Here is a 17259-nt window from a genome sequence, read left to right as displayed (position 1 = left end):
ATACTTGGAGAAGATTAAAAACAGAATAATTTTTTGACAGATAATATAAAAAATTAATTAATAAGAAAAAAATTGAAACAAAAAAATACAATGGAACAAAATATCAAAAAAAAAAAATATATAATAAATTAAATTTTAAAAATTTATTTATACAGGAAGTAGCATGTGAATAAAATTTCAGTTATAAAAGAAAATTCTGTTGTTCTTGACTTAACGGAGATTCGATGAAATTGATCGAATTATGGTTAGTTCGACCGAGTTCTTTGTCAAGCGAACAAATTAGTTTAGTCAATTAAATAGAAAAGAAATTCTGTAAAATTAACAGATTCCTAATCAATCTAACTGACTTCTTAGTGGTCATTTCAACAGCAAACAACAGTCAATGAATTAGCAAATTTCAAAGAGAATTTTACGCTCCCTGTGCTCTCTACTTTGTACTTATGACGATGGTGCCACTTGTTAAAAAAAAACACCAAAATAAGAAAAATGCCAAATCAAAAAAACACACAAATTGGGAAAACAACAAAAAACTAGTTTTTCAGTTATCAATACAAAACGAAAAAACCCTTTTTTGAATTTACTTTGCATAACACAGCAAAGAATTATGCGATACCGGGACACCTATTTATCGTGTACAATTTTGCTACTTCTCCACCAAGCGAAATGCAAAATTGCGCCCTCTTGTTGCAAAAGTTTTGTTTGAACGAACAGGATTTTTCCAAAGTTAGTAAAATTTTTTTCATGTTTTTACGAATTTTCGCTCACGCGAATGAATCTAATAAGATAACAAAAAAACATCCTTTTTTAATGTTTATGTTTCCGACAGCATAAAAGTTTGAGTTGTTTTGGAATCGTTTCAAAATAAAGTGTTACGAGAATTAAACTTGCCGAATTACATGTATAGTTACTCTAGTGGTGAATTACCTTAACGCGATTTGATTCTTTACTTTTCTATAACTTACAATTTCTCTATTTAAAATGTTATACCAAACATCTATACTACAAGTTTTGTTCGAAACAATCAATTGTGGCAACTCTACATGCGAGAGAAGGCATTTTGAATGAGCTGCACCTGATAGAATTGAGAATCGGTTTCGTGACTACTATTTTCATTTCTATTTGAAAAGTGAAGCGACGCGCGGCGAAGTTCAAAACTATAAATTAAATAAATTATAAAAAGTAAAATTTGGTGGAAGTGCGATTAATAAAAGTGTATAATGTTTAATGTGTGCCAGCATATTTGATGTATGCCCAATCGATGTTCGGTTAGTAAGTACATACAAATGTACTTATTCGTCAGATTTTTGTTATAAATTCAAAGAAAATGGAAACATTTTATATCAAATGTGCGGACACAAATATAACTATATGTAATTATAATATAAAAATATGGTGAAAATTTTTGAAATAAAAGTTGAAATAAAGTTCTTGAAACCGAGGCCAATGTGGCTTGCTAGAGCATGTACTAACGCGTGTGAGAATATGTATGTAGCAAGTATATATGTAGCAATCATGCGCATTTATGTATTCACATATTTACGTATGTATATTAGACAGGACATATTTTGTATGAAAAAATAAAAGTTCATGAAAAAGCGGTACCGCTCCCTCAAATTATTCATTTGTATGTAGGTAATTAATTTCCAAACTCTTGGGCATATAACTTAAGGTTAAGGCGTAGCACATTTCCATTGAGAATTCTCAGAATCGGGTTTTTTGTTATTTTCGAGAGCCATGCCCGACAAAACCTTACAAAAAGTTTTTAACACGCTATTTCTCTTCTAAAGTGTATTTATAAAAATTAAATGAATGGCAACAATTTTTAGAAACTGGCGTGGCACCGCCTCTTATTTGATCATGCATTGGCATACTTGAAGACCGATTGACGTAATTTAAACATTTTTAAATAGGTCTGGCAACCTCTTTTGACCAATGCAGAAGAATTGGCCTACTGTGAAGCAACTCCTTAAAATTATTTCCTGTACAGAGGAATTCTTCCTATAAAATATTCAAAATCATTAAGTAAACACCATCCTTTCGATAGTACTTGGGGCCAAAAAACTGAACTAAATGAACTGTACTATAGATCTCTAGCTGAGTATATGATGTTCGTTTACATCCGCACATAGACAACCTTTCTTGTTCTTCTTCCATGTTCCTTAAAACTGAATTATGATTCTCCATTAATTAAAAAAACAAAACAACTTATTTGCATCAGGTTAATTCTTAACAGCATTTATTTCTCTTCTTTATCAAACTTTCTCATTTCACACATATTAGCCATCATCCAGTGAGCTTTCTAGCTCCGTATCCCGCTCATTTCTCACGGGAATGCTCTGGATCAGTGAGAGACTGGAGAAACAAAGGTTGTGATATTTTTGTACAAATGAGTTATGAAAGGGCCACTTTGGGCCAGGTAGGCAATTTAAAGAAAAAGTCCCCTCTCCGCAGTTGAAAATCATGCTCTACAAGTCAATTATCGTACCCGTCCTGCTTTATGGTGCAGAAGCATGAACCATGACCAAATCAGATGAGCGGCTCTGGGAGTGTTCGAGAGAAAAGTTCTTCGAAATATTTACGGATCTCTACGCGTTGGTGAATTAAAATGCAGCGGCTATGCTGGCTAGGCCATATTATGCGAATGAAAGATGGCGCTCCGGTCAAAAAAATATTTTTATCGGAACCCGCCTATGGAATCAGAGGAAGAGGGCGGCCCCCACTATGCTGGAACGACCAGGTGGAAAACGATTTCTACTCCCTTGTTGTGACTAATTGTAGCCAGTTGGCGGAGCGAAGATGCGATTGGCGCGCCTCGGACGGACATAACCGTTTAAACGGTTAATCGCCAATGAAGTAGAAGTACAGGGCTATCGTACAGTTCATTTGTTGTCAGTTTTTTGACACTACGTATTTTGGTAAAAAGGGGGCTGTTTATTAAATGTATTTTATTAGAAATATTTATATTTAAAACGAAAATAAGGATATAGACTTTCTTCACAATAGTTAAATTTTTCTTCCAGTAATGGCTATCGAAACGCAGAATAACGAATGATCGAACAAGGAGTGGTGAAACACACATTTCAAATATTTCAGTTTCTTAAATCTTTTGCTATAATCTTGTTTTGAAGGTAAAATACGATTGATATAAAGATAATGCCTTTTACGTTGGTCTGTGCTCCTTTATTTAAAAAAAAAAAAGTGGGAAAAATATGTGTACCAAATTTTGACTTGACATGTCAATTAGTCTCCAGAATCGTTGGAAAATACTTCATTGAAAAATTTCTTTCCTTTTTCATTTTATTCTTATAAATACACTTTAAGTAAAACATCATATTTACAACTTTTTATAAGATTTTGTCGACCATTATTCTCGAAAATTAAAAAAAAAAAAATACGGGTTTTGAGCATTTTCCATGGGAATGTGCCACGCCTTAAGCTGCTGTAATCTGCCTAGGAGTTGTGATATTTAATACTTTCACACAAAGGTATAATAAGTGGGGGCGGTACAGTCTTTTTGTCGAAAAAAAATGTTTAAGACCACTCTAATGTATATATATGGCAACATACTTTCGTACAAAGCTGTCGATGGTAATTCGGAGCAAGTTTTGTTTATTTGAATTCAGATTTAAGTTATTATTATTTTAATTAATATTATTAAATATAGCAAAAAAATCATTACAAATGAAATGTACTTATGTGTAATTTATACAAATCAAAAAACTACGTAAGTTTAAACATATATTTATCCGGCTTTTATTTTTCCACAGGTATTAATGTCATATGAACAGAAAACTCTGTTGATGTAAAAATTTACGCTATTAATATAGAAAAAACAGAAATATCTGTTATTTCAATAGATTTCACTGGTAGTGTCATTTCGACAATGAACTCTGTTAATTTAACATTTTGCATTGGTAATTTCAAAAGAACAGAAATGCCTTTCATATTAACAGTTTTAATTGGTATTCCTAGAGCGACAGTAATAATTGTTAATTTAACAAAACTATGGGCAAAGTATAATGAAACAACTTTTTTTGTTTATTTGACTACTAAAACGGTCAATTACGAATTAACGATTTGTGCGCAGTTGATTCAACATCTTGTTGCGATGGATAAAAATTGACAGAAATTTCGGTTTAATTGATCCGTATTTCGGTTGATTTTACCAGTCTTTTTCTTTCAGTGTACTACAAACAATGTCATTTGTAATTTTAATATATCCTCAGTTTAGAGTGCAAAGCCGCTAACCGAAATAAGAAGAATTGTACATGACAAGCAAAGCACTATTTGAGGATTTCATCATAAAGTTGATCTAATTTGTGTTTTGCCAATATATGACGTTACTATTATGCCATGTTGGTTCATTGGCTTCTGCTTTTTCAAACCGCATCAAAAAGTTATTATTAAAAAAAAATTATACTTCGCAGGTTTGCATACAAAGCCGATGAAGAAAAACTAATTTAAAAGTAACAATATTATAGCAATACAATATTTTTAGATCACAATTTATCCAAAACATATAAACGAGTGGTTTGTTTAAACGTTTTTTTATGAGCTAAAACAGCCGCCTTTCATATAAGAAAAATTTATTTTGCTACTATCAAGCACATTTGCCTTCAATACGAGTATACATAACTACATAAATACATGCATATGCAAAAAAAATACACAGTTTTTTAATCGTTTCACAACTCACCTCAATATTATCCACATCATCATATTCCTCACTTAATGGCAACTCTTCATCTAGCGATGGTATGATAACGTCGCCCTCTGTGTCTTTGGGACGTGCAGCCGCAGGTGCCGCAATCAACAGTAAAACACATGCTAAAAACAAATAACTGTGAAACTTCCGTTTAAACCGGAAGTCGCTGTCATACGAAACTCCTGCGCTCGTAAACCAGGTCATTGTTGTATGCGCGTTCTCTATATGTATGTAGGTGCTAGTATGTATGTATATGTAAGTGTTGCGATGTAAATATGTGTTATCAACTTCAATGCTGTACGGAAGTGAACGCTTGAAGGTGTGAGTGTAGATTTAAAAAGTTTTACGTGTACTTTATTGTTTACTGCTGCAACTGCAAAGACAAATAAATATATATTTTATATTAGTTTCCAGTTTTATAATATGCAAGTCTATTATTTTATAACAACTTTTATTAAATACTTGAACAAATTTTTTTGCGGTTTGTACAACAGGGCGTATACGTAACTTTCTGTATGAGTAGCGCGCAAACCGGCAATTTACAAGTTTTAAATGAAAGAATATTTACAATTCAGAAATAAAAAATACTTCCAATCGAAAAGGAAAACCACAAAAGAACTGAATAGATTTTCTAAAAACTTTCTACTTTTGAGTAATAAAGCAACATTTTTTTAGTCATTTTCTAAATCTTTTAACAGGTTCCCTGCCCCATGTAAGTATCATATATGATACATGTTGTAATTTTGTACCGCGTCCGATACGCTCGTGTACCATATATGAGCAACTTTAGATATAGTTTATACGATGGAAATTACTTAAACGTGGAGAGCTATTTCTGTTTTTCGTATGGGACGTGCCTGTATAGACTTTGTAAACTGTAAACTAAAAAAATTAGGTGATTTTCAAATACTTACCTAAAAATTTGTCAAAAATTCGTCAAATTTTTTTTTTTGTTGTTTTTGTATGTTTTTTATACCTTTCATAAACATGAAATGGTATATTAACTTTGGTCCGATGTTTGTAACGTTGAGAAATATAGAAGATAGACTCACCACTAAGTATACCGAATTGATCAGGGCGACGAACTCAGTTGATATAGCCGTGTCCGTCTGTCCGTCCGTCTGTCTGTTTGAAAGCAAACTAGTCCCTCAAATTTTGAGATATCTCAATAAAATTTAGCACAAGGATGTAGTTTTGTATTATATTAGACGTTTGTCGGATCCGGTAGGATCGGACCACTATAACATATATCTTCCATACAACCGATCGTTCAGATAAGACGATTTTGGTCATTCCTGCCGCAATTTAGAAAGTATAAACGTGAAACTTGGTGATATATATCCTAATATATCATAGAAGATTTCCTGTAAAAATCATTTCGATCGGAGCTATATATAATATATATCCCATACAATCGATCGTTCAGAAAAGGGGGTTTTTTGCCATTTTTGATTTTATATTTATCTTAAAAATCGTTTAGGTATGTACATCTGTTCACTATATATTTCTTATCTTATACATCCGACTATTTGGAGGTTACGAACGGGATAAGATTATTGTTCAGCCCCATTCAGGAAAGGTATGAAGCCTTCGGCTGTCCCGTCCCGTCCTTACTTGTTTTATATTATTATCTTTTAAACGCTTATACGCAATTAAAAATGTACCTTTCACAACGCATGAACAAAGGCAGATCCATTGTAAGCAGTATCATATTCTTCCAAATCGAAGGGGGAGGAGGAGAATTATTGGGAGTAGCTTAAAAACCAAGAGAGATATTGCCGACTATGAAAGTATTTTTATCGGAACCCGTCTATGGAAGCAGAGGAAGAGAGCGTTGCACATAGGTAGATTTTCAAGTTTGAAGCGGCCAAAAATATTTTGTTGCCTATATCTTCTTAAAACTGTTTAATAAATTAAAATTTATAATAATAATTAATCGGTTATATTAAAAAAATAGATATTACACTGTGTAACACTAAAAAAATTTCTGCGCAGAGCCTCACTGTACAGCAAGAAGTGTAATAACTTAGTTCTGTCTTTATCTAGAATAAATTTTTAATATGTTTTATGAAAAATTATAATGATTTGTATAACTAATCGGTTATATTAGAATAGATATTACACTTTGTAACACTAAAAAATAACTGCGCAGTGAGGCTATTTTTATGTTGTGCAGCAACAAGGGTGTATCAAGCCCTCTATCTAACCCCATATCTGCAAGTATCTGAAGTTAAATTTAATGCAGTTGGCAAGATAATTGTGCTAAGTATCAAGTTCAAAACTAATTTTCACTTGGACGGACTTGGAAACATAACAAAACGGGTTTTGAACACTAAAAATCAAAAAAAAAATCTTTTTTTTTAACATTCTAAACAAAATAGGTTTTTTATCAATTTATAACTTTTAAAAATCACAAACACCATCAATAATGTTAGTATTTACCTGAAATATCACAATCCATCACAATTACTAAATTCAATTCACTTAAACTTAAAATATTCACGTTAAAACATGCGATTTCACATAGGTTAAAAAAAAAAACATAACACGCGTTTCAGAAATAGCTAAATTCCGATTACTTGGCAGCTAACGCCAGATATGCGATGGATGGGAAGTGGTAGAATTATTGTTCACCTGCCTATTCCTAAACTGTGGGAGTGCTTTTTTGTAATTGTGGCAACTTTCAGTTCAATTATGGCCGCCTAAATGTCTTAAATCTACCTATGTGCGTTGGTAGCTCCAGGTGCAAAATGATTTTAATTCCCTAAGTGTGACCAATTAGCGCCAGTTAGCGTCTTTGCAACTTTTTTAACTGTAGAACGCATAACAGGATACCCGTGTGCCCAGTTGCGAATTTAAACTACTTTAGTGAGAGAACCACTGTAACTAGAGTGATGAACCTTCTAATCTAGGAAACAACAGTATTTCTGTATCGTTTAAGTCAATGCTTGTAGGATTCAATTGAGGAGTGCTCCAGATATAAGTTCCCAACATCGACATCTACGCGAGCGCATAATCGGGTACCCGTGTACCTATCAAATATCAAAAAATTCATTTGTTTTAATGAGATTTTTATTGCTGATTGTAAAAATATATTAGAAAACATGAATCTTGAAACAAAAAATATTGTATTTTGTAGACATATACTTTTCTGCTCGCAAACGGGGCAGATATAATTTTTCACAGAATGTGCCAGACACATTAGTTTTTTGCAGATGCTGCATGCTCTTCGCATTTTTCTTCTTCGTTTGCGGGTTTCAGTATAACATATGTAGCAGGATCCAGTTACTGGTTTTATCGAGCTTATCGCAGTAATTAAGTAACTCACTGCTCAGCACACAATCTGTAATCATTTTTACTTATGAATATTGTTACTGTGCATTTGTAACGGTAAAAACGTGTAAGTGGACACACGGGTACCCCTGTTATGCGTTTGCGTGTATTTTTTGGTTATGCGTTTACGGGTAAAAGGCTACGATATTAGCTATGGGTTATCGCTGGCATTTGTTGACGATCTTTGATTGATGTCTGGATTCGTAATAGATTAGTTGCGGATCTTTTTGGGGTAATTTCGTACTGGTATGGGATTAGTTTGATAACTTTTTAATAATTTTGGCGCCATTCTGTAACGAATTCAGAACTTTTCCGTAATGATGTAGGTAGTACTGCGGGATTATTACAGGTCAACTCAGGGACACTTTCGGGATTATTTCGGAATGGCTTTGGAATTCTTTAAAAACAATGTCGGGAATAATTTAGGGCCAGTTGGGTATAATTTGGGAAGGTGTAAATCGGTAGCAACTTATATCGCCGAATTCTCGGTTTCCTACTACTTTGCTATCAAAGTGCCAATGGTTTTTTTTATCAATAACAATGTAATCGACAAGTTGTTGACTTGCTTCCGAATTGTTATCGAGAAGTTGTCGGCTTGTTATGGACGAGTTATCGTTTTTTTTATTCGGTTAGTAATCTATAACAATGTTATCGGTAAGTTATCTGTTGGTCATCGGCTTGTTATTAGTTTGCTATCGGTTTGCAATCAATATATTTTCCGAACCAAGTCGATAATATTCTAGAGACATTTCAATTAAATTTCGGAAGGGAAAAACTTAGTCGACTTAAAATCGATAACACTCATATCGACAAGTTATCGGGTTGTTACAGGCTTGTGATCGAAATGTTACAGATTTGTTATCAAAAAAACGTTATCGACGAGTTACCGGATCGATTTACAATTGTTTTCAGTTTGTTATTGGGCGTTATCGTCAAGTTATCGATCTCATATTGGGGTGTTACACGCTTGTTATCGGAGTACTATCGGTTTGTTATCGACTACAAAGTTATGTACTAGTTACCAACTTGTTACTGGTTTGTTATCAGGTTGTTACAGATTGAGTTTCGAAGTATTATCTGTGTGGTATAGAAGAGTTATCAGGTTTTTATTAGTTCAATTAACAAAAAACAAAAAATACTTGGAAGATTTGAGGAAAAAAGGGTACTACTTTACTACAAATTAGCAACACGGGACCTAAATGTTTTATGCCGACTCCGAAAAGCATTTGTAGAATTACACTCGGAGCGATTATAAAACCATGTTTCTAATTGATAAGACTTGTATCTAAAGATGTTTATATAACTTTTCCTGGGCCTTCAACCCAAAAGCTTCATTGTGGTAGGCGAGCACCTTACAATACCACCTCGGCGGCTCGGTTAATATCGTTGAAAAATCGGAAAATCGTAGATAGAAGTTGTTATCGATAACAAACTTCGATAGTCCGTCGATATAAAAATCTTGATAGCTCGTCGTTAAAAAACTATAACACCACTATAAAAAAGTAAAACCAAGGCGCGAAAGACCTCAGAACGGAGTTTAGGCCCAGCTTTTGTTCCAATTTGCATCATGCTCCTTTTAATTTTTCCTTTTTTTTTTTTATTTATTTTTTATAAATTGGCGGGCAGGACCAACATGTTTTACGTTGACTCCCAACGGAATCTGCAAGCAGTATGACTTTTTGTTAAAAAGGTTTTCATGGCACGAATGCAATCGGAGTGTTTGCCAAATCACTACCGATGGAGGAACCTTGCTTCCAAATTTTGATGTTGGTTTTTGTCCCGGACTTGAGACCAGCGGTAGGCGGACCACGCTACCACCAGACCATGGCGGCCGTGTACAAAAAATGTTCATAAAAAATGTGAACTCTGTCTCTTTCAAATAAAGCTATGCATATATACAATTTTAAGGTCATTTTACCAAACAGATAAAAAAAAATTGTGTGAAAGAATCATATTTAAAATTTTTCAATACCTATAAAGTATGAAGAATTTTTTTCTTTGACAAGTTTTAGACATTTTATAAATATTCATAATAAATTTGAGCAACGCATATTTTACTTGGCGTAAATCTAGTCGCGCGAAATATTACAAAACTGTGGAAATTTCAAAGTCAACCAATCTCAATTTTCCATTAACATTTCCAGACAGCTACATACAGAAGTACATATGTATATCTACATATACATACATACATACATACATACATACATACATTTGTAAATAACAGAGCCTTACCACAAGCAAGAAGCAATTCAAACTTTTACAACGAGCAACAATAACAACAATATGTGTATTTGAAAATATGTCGGCTGTCGCGGCTAAATTAAAAAGTTAACCAAACAAATTCACCTTCATAGTAAATACAAAAACATGAATCAATGCTAGTTACACCAACAACATTAGATGAAACTTGTTGTTTTTGGAAATACCGCGCCAAAACATTGAATAAGTTGAGAAGTGAAACTTTAGTTTAAAAGGAAACAAACAGGAACAAGGAAACAAAGAAAAGCTTCTGCTCCACTTATTTCGTATATATGTGTGTATGTAGATCGTATATGTATTATCTTTGAAATTCATGATGTGAAAATATATGCGAAAATACAAAACGCAATATCACATCTCATTATAAAGATTTATTGACCGCATAGGCAGACATTGGTTGTGTTCAATATAAATGAAGCTCAGCTTTTTATCTGTGCACGTCATATGAGTTCCAGATGTTGTACACATTTTCACTATTTTCATGCCATTTTGTTTCATGTAAGTTCATCATAATGTTTGTTTATTTATGGCTGTAAATTGCATTTGTAAAGATGGTGCTTGCGTTAAATAAAATTTGTCTGATTTTATATTTTACTCTTTAAAACGGGAGGCGAGAAGAGTTGAGTATGGGAAATTTTATCTTGTAAAACTATACACATACATAACAATAAACACGAAAATAGTTGTGGCAGTTAGTTAAAAGAAACTATGTAAGCCAATCTCAAAACCTTCTCGTAAAAATTCGAATATGAAGTTTTGCAGACGAATCAATTTTATTTGTTTTTTTTCGGAAAGTATTTCAGACTTTTTTTCCAAACGAAGGGCACATTGCTTTAATTTTTCTGTTTCGTTTGCTTTTTATTCCATTTTATTCCTTTTATTTTCTTTTCTATCATTTTATTTTCTTTTCTTTTCTTTTATTTTCTTTCCTTTATTTTCTTCTATTTCATTTATATCATTTTATTAACTAACAAAGTAGAGCACAAAATTGTTGTAACCCACAAAACGAATGAATATTCTCTTTTGGAAACACTTCGCAAGGCGCGATAACCTCCGAAGAGATTTCAGGCCGAGGTTGCGTCGTACTCCTTTTAATTTTTCCTAAAAATTGGCGGGACGGGACCTACTTGTTTTATGCCGACTCCGAACGGCATCTAAAAGGCAGATGAGTTTTCACTGAGAGCTTTTCATGGCAGAAATACACATGGAGTGCTTGCCAAACACTGCCGAGGGGCGACACCTATTAGAAAAATGTTCCACTAATTGAAAAACCTTGTTTCTAAAATTTTGCTTTGCCCGTGGCGAGAACCCATGATATTCGGTGTGCTAATCGGAGCACGCGGCGGCCACCGTGGTGTGATGGTAGCGTGCTCCGCCTACCACACCGGATGCCCTGGGTTCACACCTCGGGCAAAGCAACATCAAAATTTTAGAAATAAGGTTTTTCAATTGGAAGAAAATTTTTCTAAGCGGGGTCGCCCCTCGGCAGTCTTTGGCAAGCGCTCCGGGTGTATTTCAGCCATGAAAAGGTCTCAGTGAAAACTCATCTGCCTTGCAGATGCCGTTCGGAGTCGGCATAAAATCATGTAGGTCCCGTCCGGCCAATTTGTAGGGAAAGTCCAGAGGAGCACGACGCAAATTGGAAGAGAAGCTCGGCCTTAGATCTCTTCGGAGGTTATCGCGCCTTACATTTTTTTTTTTTTTTTAATCGGAGCACGCTACCATCACACCACGGCGGCTGCTGTCTAATAACTGTTATCTAAATTTCAAAATCTATATTCATCAACATCTTATCTGTGTTCAAAGACAAATTTTCTGTTCAGACTCTAGGTGTCATGGCGCTTAAAAGAGTCGACCACAAGATTTATTGTTTCAATTTTGTAAATATCCTTTATTTTCTTTAGCTTTATACTGCACAGACGCACTTTGGTACAACAGCAACAAAATCTTCTCATTTTGATTCATTACACCAGAAGTGAGCGTTTTTTATCGCCTCAGATTAAACTATTTTGTTTACGTTTTCATGGACAAACACATTATTTCTTTTTTTATTTTCATTATAAACAATGAGATCCAGCAGATCATAGTTATTACATTTTTCACTCTCACTTTTACTTATAAGGTAAAAAAAAAAAAAAACAAAGCATGTAACATTTTGCGTCACTCACTGATAATTTATTTTTTGTTAATATTTCATCTAACAAATATTTCTTACCGCACTGAATCAAAGAATTATTACAATTTTTTTTCTGTTTAACGATAATTTGCTTTCTATATCTTTCCGGTCAATAGGCACATCCAGCCTGCTTTGCTTGAATAGTACTAAAGTATTAAAAATTGTTGTATGCTTCACGCTTTTTATATATCATCAATCATGACTCAATTTTAGACTCGCCTAGCTAATACGTTTGTGAATGTGTATGCGTCGTGTACAGCTGTTGGGAAATATGTATTTGAGGTTATAGCAAAAAAGCTAAAAAACTGATTGTTCAACTGATGCATCAACCAAAGAATGTTTATGATTTGGGGGGTAGTAAATGTTTAAAACACAACGAAACACTTTAAAATATAATTATTTTGGAATTCTTCGAAAGAAAGTGAGAGTGTGAGCTTAATTTACTTATTTACTTTCTGGGAAAATAAATTGAAAATGTAGCAAGAAAAAACGTCAATAAAAAGCTAAAACGTTTTCCCAGAATTAAGGTATCGTTCTTTTGCTTCTCTGGTAATTCTCTCAATAAGAGGAGGAGATATATTATGTAATCACTACACTGTAGCGTAATGTGGAAAGAAAATATATGATAGAGTTGGTATTAGTGAAATCAGACAGCAAATCAGTTAATGATTGATACAAAACCTGTGTTTTTTACATGTGTATACATTTACACTTAAACTTTATATGAACTGCTAAGTGTATAACTTTATCTAAACTTATAAAATTCTTGCGCAGAAAATTAGTACTGCTCAATTTCAGTACGCATTATACTCAGTTGCAACTGAAATGTGTCTCTCCATTTTATTTCCAAAATATTCTCCACTTCTATGGCAGAAAATGGTGTGTGTTCACGATTTATCGCAACAGATTCAGCTTTAGGGTTTACACTATGACCTACAGAGGTTCGTGTCTCCGCTATTTAGTTCACTCTGATTTGTATCAAATTATTTACCACTGTCGCGAATTTTCAATAATTGCTGCTAGATGGGTCTCCTAAATAAATATTATCTAAGTGATGATACGCTTTTTCTTTACACGCAAATGTAGATGTACATATATACATGTTAAAAAAACACGTCTAATATAAAGGAGAAAGTTAAACGGTAAAAGAAAATAAGTGAACGTAAAAATGAAACATATAAGTAGAGGAATTATATAAAGAGCAGTATAATAAGAACGCCGATAATGATGGGAATAATAATAACGATGCTTACCAAGACAAGGCAATAAAAGGCATGCAAAGGTAATGAACGAAACAGAAGACAAGAGAAAGACGGGGAGAGAAAAGTGGAGATAAGAAGTCAAAAGGATAGACGAGTTATAGAAATTTTATAAATTTGCTATCGACAAAAAAACTGATTTTTTACGTCGATATGTTATCGAAAAGTTTCACATTATCTATAGAAAAGTTATTGAAAGGTTATCGATATGTTATGATAGTGTTACCAATATGTTATCTGCGTATTAGTGGTTATTTATAGAAAAATTATCATTTGTTATCGATTATTAAAAAATCGTTATCGGTTGGTTGGTCGTAAAGTCGTAGATTTTCTCTCGGAAGGGTATCGACTACTTATCAAAGAGTTATCAATTTTTGATGCGAGTGATATCTATTTGTTACAGAAAATTTATACATAAGTTATCGAAAAGCTATCGATTATCTATCGGAGTGTTACGATTTGTTGTCGAAATGTTATCTAGTTCTTTTCGCTATATTTCCAATGTTTTATCGGCACGTTTGCTATGAAACAGTTACTATATAAACTTAAATATAAATTCGATGAAACTTCTGTAACCCGTCGATAGCAATCCGATAACTCGGCGATAGTACTTTGCCATGGATAAGCCGATAATAACACAAAAACTTGTCGATATCGGTTTTTATCGATAAGAATCCGACGAAGCTCTACTCAAATAAGCCGAAATTATTTGTTTCTGGTAAAGTTACCTCTGTTATAGGTCAAGGCTTTAACTTGTATGTTCACATACTGAACTTCACGAATACTTAATACGTCACTTCATAAATTTTTTATTGATACTATTTTACTAAAATGTTAGAATGTCATTAGATAGATATAAAGAGCGATAATCCGCGAGCAGATTTTAAGCCGAGCTTCTCTTCCAATTTGCGTCGTGCTCCTTTTAATATTTTCTACAAATTGGGGGGACGGGTCCTACTGCAAGGCAGATTAGTTTTCGCTGTGAGCTTTTCTTAGCAGAAACACTCGGAGTGCTTGCCAAACTCTGCCGAGGAGCGACCCCGTTTAGGAAAATTTCCCTGTGTTTGATGTTATTTGTATTGTTGATATAACGTTATTCCATGTTTACCACACAGCATATGTCCTGCTCGGGCGCCAGATGTTAATGTTTAAATTTAGGCTGATAAAAAATTGGTCAGTGAGAGCAATGCTGGTCTGCAATTAAGTTCACTAATTTAAATTTACTTGTATGAACCCAAAAAGCGTAGATTATCAAAAAAAAGCTTCAAAGTTAATTTAAAAATCAATAATCAAACTTATCAAACTCATCGCATTCGGAGTAATTGCGGTTTCCTTTAAAATAACTTCCGAAGGCAGTGTGATAAAGAGTTGAACGGTACTTAATCTATATTCTTCTTCTTAAGGTACTAGCCCGTCCATCTGAGGAACGATTTGATATGCCCACGTATAATCTTCTAGATTTGTGAATTTAGGCCTCCTCTTTGGACAGGCATGCCCAACGCGGGAATATTCTAGGCCACTTAACCTACTGGGATGCACGAAATTTATCATTTTTCTCAATGTATCGGTGGTATCTTTTTATATACAAAATTCGGCCACTGGTGTTTGTTCGGACGTCAGTTATAACAAGTAGTTTAAAAATTGATATTAAAGGCTATTTTGTTATTGTATTTTTATTTCGCCGGCCCTAACATAGATAGCATGCTTCGCAGAAACAATTTTATCTTTATAACTTGTCAGCAATTGTCAACATATCTCCCTCAACCCGCCGTGCTTATTTTTAAAAATTTTCATTCATAAAAGTAAATTTCGTTATCAGAACATTGATGATGTTCGACATCTGGCATTTGTTGTGTCAACTTTGTTCGTAAAAAACAAAACAGTTAGCAACAATATTTGGTTTTTAAAGCAATTTATAGAAAATATTTTCAGTTGTACAGTTAATGACTAATAAATAGTCTTAGTACCTACGTCAATTCACTTATTTATAAGAAATATATATTTTTGGGGAATTTGATGCGTGATCGACTACGTGTTTCTGGATGTTCTTTAAAGTTTGTGTTGTCTTTAAAATTCCATAGAAATTATAAAAAAAAGATGATGCATCCATTGATACCAACCACATGATAAACTTACTTTGGGCATTAATAGGTTTACAGTGTGGTAGATCGAAGAAATTTGACGCAAAACCGATTACATAGGCTAGGCTAGATGCGATGATAGAGTTGGAAAGAGAAAGCGATCGAGTGCGGGTGGGGGTCACACTCAAATTTTTGGTGTTATATGGAGAAAAATGCTTAGGTGAAATTATAAAGACCGATTTTGATATTTACTTGATTTAACCAATTTTGAAGCTCTTGAGATTAGCGCTGTGTGATTAAATTATTACTAACAAGTATCGATGGGACTGTCTTCGACTGTGCCGAAGACTTCATGCCTTTCATGAATGAGTCTGTATAATAATCTTATCCCATTCGTAAGATATAAAGTATATAGTGAAAAGATGTACATACATACTAAGCGATTTTTAAGATAAATATAAAATAGAAAATAAAAGAAGAGGTCTTTGTGTGAGGATGCAAAGTTTCACGTTTTTTGTGGGCTGCATGAAATAAATATGGCCATGAATCACTTATCTAAACAATAGCTGTGTTTCTTTTACATCTATATACGTTTACGCTTAAAATTGATTTTCTGCAAAATCGATTGCATGGGGGATATATGCTTTGGGGATCCGATTCGGCCGGTTTCGACAAATGTCTATTCGGACACCTAAATATACCCGCTCATCAAATTTTATGAATATATCTCAAAAACTGAGGGACTAGTTTGCATACAAATGGCCAAACGGAAAGATAGACATGGCTAAATCAACTCAACTCTTCATCCTGATCATTTCGGTATACATATTTGTGGGCCTATCTCTTATCTTTTAAGGCCAGGACTTACAATTTTGAGATTGGTCGCAAACTTAATATACAATTTCATTTTCATGAAAGGTATAAAAATTGCTATTAATCAAAGTTCAAATTCTTCAATTAACCCTATGTATGAATGTAGCATTTTATCACATCTGTTTTTTTTTTGCATTTTATCTTGTGTGACAGAATTATTTATAACAACAAGGAAAATAATATGTGAACTTCAAAAGCGGACCGAACACACAAGTAACATTTGTCTGTCTGACATTATATTAAAAGGGTATTTTGCTAAATATAAAACATATTTGTATACAAAACCGTTTAAGCAATTTTTCTGTAGTTAATTACCCAAGATTTATGCTGTCCCGCATTAATTATCTTCCCACTTCCAGTACCACTTTTTGTTAGGATTTTTAAGTTTATACACTTAACCGCCTCGAACTTTACTTCCATGTTTCATATTTTCTCCCTTCGAAAACTGGTTTACAAAAGGCTTTCTCTTTGAGTATCAAAACCGGAAACATATATATAAGACTCCCGAAAACCTTCGGGGAGTGTATCTAAAATATCAACAATAACAACAACTGGGGGCTTGTATGCTGC

At 33.6% G+C, this 17259-nt stretch overlaps 2 protein-coding genes across 4 annotated transcripts in view; one reads left to right on the top strand and one right to left on the bottom strand.

Annotated features, from left to right (window-relative positions):
- The window catches only part of LOC137237722 (uncharacterized), a 282894-nt gene that overhangs the window by 118603 nt on the left and 147032 nt on the right, over positions 1-17259 (top strand). The window lies entirely within an intron of this gene.
- The window catches only part of Grik (glutamate ionotropic receptor kainate), a 246610-nt gene continuing 234257 nt past the window's right edge, over positions 4907-17259 (bottom strand). Inside the window, exon 15 of the mRNA XM_067761779.1 lies at positions 4907-5078. The gene's annotated coding sequence lies outside the window, so the exon portion shown is untranslated. The remainder of the gene's footprint in view (positions 5079-17259) is intronic.

The sequence above is a fragment of the Eurosta solidaginis genome, chromosome 1 (assembly GCF_040869045.1).
Source record: "Eurosta solidaginis isolate ZX-2024a chromosome 1, ASM4086904v1, whole genome shotgun sequence".
NCBI classification, from domain to species: Eukaryota; Metazoa; Arthropoda; class Insecta; order Diptera; family Tephritidae; genus Eurosta; species Eurosta solidaginis.
Note: the sequence above shows the minus strand (reverse complement) of the source record. Positions and strands in the feature narration are given on the sequence as shown.